Here is an 8,561-nt window from a genome sequence, read left to right on the forward strand (position 1 = left end):
GCAAACAATGTGATTCTTCTCAGTGTATATAAGGGCAGAGGTGTCCAAAGTGACTCACGCATGGCGCCCAAAACATGTCAATCTGGATCTTGAGGCCCAGGTAGCATAGTCCTGTTTGCACTTATATTTCATATTCGCTGGTTTGCCCTTTTGGATTCGGGTTTGTGAAGGTTCGGAACGGGCTATCCTTAGCATCATTGGCTCATCAGTGGCTAAGTACTAATCAGAACACTTAGTAGCTTGAGATATAAGCAACTTAGCAGGAACGTGGATTTAAACTTTTGATGTGATCTCCATGGCTCCACGGGACACATCTATGTGACCCATGAAGGGAAAAAGCTTTGACAACTCTGCCTTATGATATCCCACTCTGATGTTGGGTCAACGGAGCACAAATTAACTGCTTTTACTATTGGAACTCTTTCAGCCTCCTTTCTGGTGTCTCTGTTCACCATGTGCAGGTCATCCATTTTCATCTGCAGGTTATTAGTTTTTATCTTCAAGTCAGCATGCAACTCATCTGTTTCTGTTCAACAGGCCATCTGTTTTCATCTGTGGCTCATCCGTTTTCATTTGCATCTCATCGACACACACTTTTGACATTTTTAATACACCAGTGCCATTGGCCTATTTTTGGTACTCACCTCAGATGTGCATCTGCTGCGTTAGCTTTTTCCGATTTCCAGTCGCATCAGTTTTATCTGTTGCCGTGCCTTGGCTTGCAATTTCCAAATTACTTTCCCGACGTTCAGGAGCAAGTATAAGATGGTTCGCTCTGTTCCTTTCCCTGTCATTCATTGCGGCCAGGCAAATTCTTTTCCATTTCCTTCCTGCGGTATCAAATTCTGAAGTACTGAATTCTAACTGTAAATGTAATGCAGCAAGTCCTCCGCAGGAAAACGAAGGACTCCGGGAACAGTGTGACTTCATGTATTGACACCACTGAACCTTTAGATTGTGCAATAGCTGCACATTATTCAAACTGGTGCAGCTTACGGTCACAGACAGGCTGCTTATTCCTGACAAGTGAGTCAATATGCTCAGTGCAGATGGAGTACGCACAATTTGGAGCGGATGCAGAGGAGATTTACTAGAACGATACCGGGGATGAGGGACTTTGTTTACATGGAGAGACAAGAGAAGCCGGGATTGTTCTCCTTCGAGCAAAGAAGGTTAAGATTGGATAGCACTTTCAAAGAGGCGTCACAGGGGTGATGGGCCCGAATGGGATCCTACTGTGCTGTAAGATTCTATGATTCAATGAATTTCAAGTTGAGAAAGGTGCAGGTACTGTGAGCCTCAGGTTATAGAGCAAAATGGCCTGGTAGAATTGAAATCATGAGCTTGTCTGTTGTTAAGCTGAGGGGAAAGGAATAATAGAATCTTACAGCACAGAAGGAGGCCATTTGGCCCATTGAGCCTGTGCCGGCTCTTTGAAAGAGCTAGGTATTGAATTAGCTCCCCAATCACTAACCTTAAAGCCTCCAGTTACTTTGTATTACTCTGCAATAGTGTGTAAAAAAAAAACTGTAGGATTTATATAGTCTGGGGCTGGGATTTTTCCATTATGTAGTCGCTTGCCCACATCTACATCACTTCAAAGAATATTTGATGCAACATACGATGGAGAAACATGAGACCGGAACGCAGGGTTAAAATGAAACAGAATGGGGGTGAAATTCACTTTGGTGGCAGCAAAGGACGGTCGATAGCGAATCGGGAGTCAATAGAAAAGAATATTGAGTAAGCTGCCGATTCGCCATTCCCCATTTTTATGTTACCACCAGGATCGAATTCCACCCCCGACCTATCAAGATTCCATGAACCTAGAAATTTTCAGCGCATTTTCAGCATTTCCTGACAGATGCTTCTGCAACATTCTACTGCACTCTAGAACCTTCTATAGCTGGAGAAGAATAACTAAATGGTTTCTGTTTAAAATCCAAGTGGCTATTATTAGTTTACATTACCTCAATGTACAATGGACTGTGCTACATGCAGCAAATAAAATATAGGACACTATTGTGAAAAAAATAATTAAATCACACTTTGTATCCCCATTATCTTGCCAAATACACAAAAAGTGCCACTTTTATTTACAATATCTGATAATTATCACTGAGGGTTATTATTATATATGGTACCATTGAAATGTTAGCATTTTTACAGAGAGTCAATGAACATAACAGAACCACAATACAATTTAGAAACACTTGGAATATAAATTTTACTTTATTTTTCAATGAATTCACCACAATTCAGCATTCTCCTCAGCTTTTAAAACAGAAATTAAAAACACACACGGTCAAATCAAGCAAGCAGCCCACTATTTCCTGAATTTGTATTATACACACGGAGACATTAAGATATACAGACATAGGGCGTGAATGTTAAGGCCTTAGGATTATAGGCATAAAGTCAAAGAACAAGAGGTTTAGGAGAAAATGGTTTTAAAATGAAAATGTGGGGCGTCCAAAACTAGGGGCCATAAATATAAGATAGTCACTAATAAATCCAATAGGGAATTCAGGAGAAACTTCTTTACCCAGAGAGTGGTGAGAATGTGGAACTCGCTACCACAAGGAATAGTTGAGGCGACTCGCATAGATGCATTTAAGGAAAAGCTAGATAAACACATGAGGGAGAAAGGAACAGAAGATTATACTGATAGGGTGAGATGAAGAAGGGTGGGAGGAGGCTCGTGTGGAGCATAAATGCCGGCATAGACTAGTTGGGCCGAATGGCCTGTTTCTGTGCTGTAAATTCTATGGAATTCTATGTAAAATTCGATGAAAAGCCCAGCTCAAAAAAAGGGAATGCAGCACATGTACATAAATACCTCTGCAGGGACATGTATCGTTTCTTTGTTGATGCCTTGAGGTTTAGTGGTCAAAATAAAGTCCTTTTCTATCAAAGCACCCAGATTCAAAAAAAAAATCTCTGCATTAAAAGTGCCAGATGGATGATTCTGCAACAAGTCTTAACTCAGACTCACTAAGAATTAAAAGCTTGTTGTCAATGAGATTTATATCACTGAGTAAGTATTCAATCCAACCGAACATCAATGGGTCAAATTCAAACAAAGAAGCTCTGAGTAAACAAGGGAAATGTTTCAAATTCCTCCAGATTAATGGTTCAGTAGCTGCCTAGACTTAACCCTTTGAATGCTGAATACAATTGAGTTTATGCTAATATTATTTTCTGTAAGTATCTCGTGCTCCAGATTACAAAAGCAGAATAATGGAGCAGAGAGGCTGTACAATATTTTATAATTCCATTTGGTGCTGATGAATTAAATAACGGGACATTTTAAAGATTAGGGTGTTTGTGCAGCACGGTGGATTAGAAGTCTGTTACATCTGGGACCTGGGATCAAGTTCAGCCTAGACTGATAGAATAAAGTTCTTCTTTCTCTGATGAATGTAAGCCTGGATTTTCTTTTAACCGCTGGCTTTAAAATAACATCAGTCGGAAAATTCAGGCTTAGAGGGCCTAAGTGAAGCCAGTTTGGGTGATTTCCAAAGGGGTGTGAATTCAAAGCATAAAACCACTCATAATTTGGTCACGATACAAGAATGGTTGATATGAGAATCAGAAATGTTTGATTGATGCAGTACAGAACCTCTGAAGCTGATTTAAGACAAGTTGGCCGCGTTGAAATTGATCCACAGTGCGCCTGTTTTTCAGCCGCTAATCGGTCTACTAAGATAGACCAAAATAGATGGGCAGGAAAAATGGGCGCTTCCGAATTTCTGGGCCGTTGTTGGCACGGTTGGTACAGGGAGATTTAACTGGTTATCTCACCATATCCGAGAGCGATGGACACTGGGAAAATATCAGGGGCGGTTCCACAATCTATGGGTAACTTTTTTTTATTATTCGTTCATGGGATGTGGGCGTCGCTGGCGAGGCCAGCATTTATTGCCCATCCCTAATTGCCCTTGAGAAGGTGGTGGTGAGCTGCCTTCTTGAACCGCTGCAGTCCGTGTGGTGAAGGTTCTCCCACGGTGCTGTAAGGAAGGGAGTTCCAGGATTTTGACCCAGCGGCGATGAAGGAACGGCCGATATATTTCCAAGTCGGGATGGTGTGTGACTTGGAGGGGAACTACAGGTGTGTATCTCTGCCACACAACCTCCATTAAAATGGACGGATGGGAAAAAAGCAGTAGATGCTAGCTCAATTAATAATTTTAAATCTGAGGTTGATAGAGTTTTGCTAGCCAAGAGTATTAAGGGATATGGAGCCAAGGCGGGTAAATGGAGTTAGGATACAGATCAGCCATGATCTCATTGAATGGCAGAACAGGCTCGAGGGGCTGAATGGCCTACTCCTGTTCCTTTGTTCCTATAAGATGTTATTCTGAATATGTTTATCAACCGTATTACAAATAAATAGCAAAAAGTAAATCGGATTTATTCAGAATTGTTTTGATAGGATGCATTCTCCTTTGAGACCACACACCCTTCCCTATCCCCCATTTGCTTCCCCCAAGGTCTCCCCAGGGCATTCATCTCCTGTGTCCAAGAGGGTGAGTATTTGGGATACTCACGGACATCCACCACTGCTGCTGTCGGTCAGCTTCCAGTAGATAAACAACAGCAATGCGGCTGAGAAGTCCCCTTAGATTTTCCTTCCTCCAGAGCCGAGACACCTAAGGGGCAAATGTTTGGAATTAGCACTCCCGCCGTGGAGCTTTGCCCGCCAGGAACATCAAATATGTTCTTCTGCTCCTTCGGGTGCCCAAGAGAAAAGCTGACACCTCCCCTTCATGCTGCAGAATGTGGCATCGATACTATTTAGACAGGAGCGCATCAAGAGCTGCGGAGCCGTGAGCTTCGTAAGATAGTAACGTATCGGAGGATTTATTACTCCAGGGTCAATATGGCTTCAAGGTTAAAATATCAATCAGGTAAAGCAACTTAATGACGTGTTTATTTTGGACTAATGGAGATACCTGTCAATGAGATTCAAATCCAGAATTTTATAACATTTTTCATCTTGACATTAACAGTGCAATATATTTTCAAATGTAGATCATTGCCATGTCATAATTTGTGAGTAAGGTCGTATTGTTTTGAAAGGAATGGATACAAGCCAGATCCATATTTGGAAGTATAGAACGATAATGAATATTTAAAATGCCCTGTAGCAGATGGATTTTTGTTCAAAGTATGCGGCTCGATTTTGCAATGGTGGCGGGGGACGGGGGGCGGTGAAGGTGCACGTGGCAAACCCGCGTGAACAAAACTTACCGTTTCCGACACAATCGCATGCTGATTGACGATAATTAACGTCCTCTCCGGGTTTCGCGCCCGGCGGCCAGCCTGATTGACAGGCTGGCTGCCGTCAGGAGCTGCAACGCGGGGGGGTGGGGGGCTGCGAGAAAGAGAGAGAGCGAGACATCGTCCAGCACTGGACTGGAAGACCGGGTTGGGGGGGGGTGGGAAGAGGGGAAGATCGGAGGGGAGAGGGGAAGACCGGGGGGGGGTGGTGGGAGGCGGGTACATCGGGGGAAGATCGGGAGGACATCGGTGGGGTGAAGAGGGGGACATCGGAGGGGTGAAGAGTGAAGAGGGGGACATCGGGGAGGGGGGTGAAGAGGGGGAGATCGAGAGGGGAGAGGGGAAGGTCAGGGGGGCAGACGGGTACATCGGGGGAAGATCGGGAGGACATCGGTGGGGTGAAGAGGGGGACATCGGGGGGGGGTGAAGAGTGAAGAGGGGGACAGCGGGGGGACATCGTCGGGGGGTGAAGAGGGGGAGATCGGAGAGGGAGACATCGGACATCAGAGCAGGGTGGAAAGGTAGGTTAATTTTGTGATTTCACTTCCGTCTATGTTATTTTATTTAATTTATTTAGTTTCTTGTTCCCTGATCCGGCCCTTCACATCTGGTTTCACCAGGCGCGAATCAGAAGCGGTGGGCAAGCCGCCCAGGTAAGTTAAAAATCGTTACGATCACTTACTCAGTCACAGGTAAAGTGCCTTCAGTACCTCAATGAGGTACATTTGGCTCTTTAACTGTCATCCCACCGGCTCTAATTGCTGGCGGGACTTCCGTTCTCGGGTCGCCCGCGCGCACACTGGTGGGTCCCTGGGAAACTCGGAAGTCAGCGGATCGGAGACGGCTTCCGGACCCGAACGGGATTTCCGCGATTTTCAGAGCCCCCCCCCTCTGCACCCCACACACCCGCAATTGCCTCCTAAATTCACCCCCATGATGTCTGTTATTGCAACGGCCTGATCGTTTCCAATACTGTACAAGCACGGGAGGCGGCCTCCAAAATTGGCACCTTGCCCATGAAACAGACGCAATGGAGTCCAATTTTTAGACCTGAGCATCTACATAAAAGAGGCTTCCTGGATGAGACAGAGCATTTCTTTATTAAGAGCTACACAGCTTTTTACCAATAAACACAGTGCTGATCAACTCAGAGTAACTTGACTAAAACCAATGGGGCACATTTTCCTCTTTTACTGAAGACGTTATTAAAATCTATTTTTGGTCTTATTTAACCACCACCAATTGGCAGCTGCTCTTAAAGTTACTTTGACCAGCTTTGCTCTGAAATACAAGATACAGAAAAACAGATAATCACGAGGCATCTGCAATGATATTCGTTTCTCAAGCAGTTAACTTGGAATGAAGTGTGGATAAATATTGATTTTGTTCATCTGCCCAGGAAACATTGCACAGCTTAGACAAAATGGGCCAATGGAAAATTTTATGAAGTCCATTTTAGAGACTGTAACACGAGATTCTGTTAGATAGTTTGGCGCAGAGATTCTGTTAGATAGCTTCACACAGAGATCATGCTCGACCAAAGTATGTGGTGCTCTGATCCAATTCTTACTTACAGCCTCAATCTAACGTAACTCACGATGACCTGGCTTCTGTTGGCAGCTCTCATCCAACCCAAATCAGGCTGGTAGTTCCCCCCCACCTGATCTAACACCAGCTGGCAGCATCAACCCGATTGACGACATTATCTTGATCCAACTTTGGCTGGCAGTCATGACATGACCTCACTCTTGCCAGCAGTATCATCCAGCTTAGGTCTCACTGGCATCCCCAGTCCAACCTGGACCCCATTGGCAGCGCCAAACGCATCCAACTTTTGGCTGGCAGCTCACATACTCAAGCACTCCTGCTCCTCCGGGCCCACAATAATTTAGAACTCACCTGCCTGGGCCTCTCCTGGCCCACGATCCAGCCTCCTGGCAGGTCAGGCCTGACAGGGGAGAAGCCATCACTGCTCCCCACCTCCCTCGCTCGGGCCTCTGAGTAAAATAGCAGATCTGCATATTTAAAGAAGACCCCACCAGCTTTGGAGGGGGGCAGATATCCCGCTCGCCTGCTTAAAAGAGCGGGTGAACTTCGGGACACGGTGGGAAAGCAGCCTGATTGGAGGGGGTAAGTCGTCGCACTCATTTTAACTGCCCCCCCGGCTCGGTTTCCGTCAGGCGGGGGCGGGGGTGGGGGGAGGGGTAGTATAAATCGGGGCCTAAATATCAAATGCCCGTTTACAACTCCGTGTATAAATTAGTACCAGCCTGACACCTACCAGAGATCTCGGTTCTGATTTACACCGAAACTGCTTTCAAACTCATCGTCCAATGGTGTTTAATAATAAACTAAGGTCAGACTTTAAAATAAATCCAGGCCCTTTTTTCCACTTGAAATGAAGTCTGCAGTTTTGCAACTAACCAAATAAGCTTGCTATTTTTTAATGAAGATTTGCGTTGTTCAGTTCTGTTGCTATTTTTGTATGGTAGGAGACACGCATGATTTAAAGTTCAATGGGGTTTATTTGTGGTTGTTTGTTTTTCTCCGAGAAGTGATATCACATGGCCTTGGGTCACAAACACTAGCACAACTTTATTTATTTATCTTTGAAAGCGGTTATAAACAAGGTTGTTTGCTCTTCCTCGTGGCCCTGGAGGGTTCTAGAAGGAGCTAAGACCGTTTTGTTTATTACGGAAAAGGTTAAACTTAGAGTCACTCAGATGATACCAGGGATGAGAAGATCTAGAGTCTAGAACAATTGGTGGACAAACACTTCCCTGGTGGTCTAGTGGTCAGGATTCGGCGCTCTTACTGCCGTGGCCTGGGTTCGATTCCCGGTCAGGGAAGATGAATTTCTTCCATACTTAAGAAAAGACATACTTGCTCTCGAGGCAGTACAAAGAAGGTTCACTCGGTTAATCCCAGGGATGAGGGGGTGGACATATGAAGAGAGGTTGAGTAGATTGGGACTCTACTCATTGGAGTTCAGAAGAATGAGAGGTGATCTTATTGAAACATATAAGATTGTGAAGGGGCTTGATCGGGTGGATGCGGTAAGGATGTTCCCAAGGATGGGTGAAACTAGAACGAGGGGGCATAATCTTAGAATAAGGGGCTTCTCTTTCAAAACTGAGATGAGGAGAAGCTTCTTCACTCAGAGGGTAGTAGGTCTGTGGAATTTGCTGCCCCTGGAAGCTACATCATTAAATAAATTTAAAACAGAAATAGACAGTTTCCTGGAAGTAAAGGGAATTAGGGGTTACAGGGAGCGGGCA

General features: G+C 44.8%; 1 non-coding gene across 1 annotated transcript; it reads left to right on the forward strand.

Moving 5' to 3' along the window:
* Window positions 1–8,060: 8,060 nt before the first annotated feature.
* trnak-cuu (transfer RNA lysine (anticodon CUU)) lies at window positions 8,061–8,132 on the forward strand. Its single transcript has one exon. It is a non-coding gene; the product is annotated as a tRNA-Lys (tRNA).
* Window positions 8,133–8,561: the final 429 nt, after the last annotated feature.

The sequence above is a fragment of the Heptranchias perlo genome, chromosome 15, assembly GCF_035084215.1.
Source record: "Heptranchias perlo isolate sHepPer1 chromosome 15, sHepPer1.hap1, whole genome shotgun sequence".
Classification (NCBI taxonomy): Eukaryota; Metazoa; Chordata; class Chondrichthyes; order Hexanchiformes; family Hexanchidae; genus Heptranchias; species Heptranchias perlo.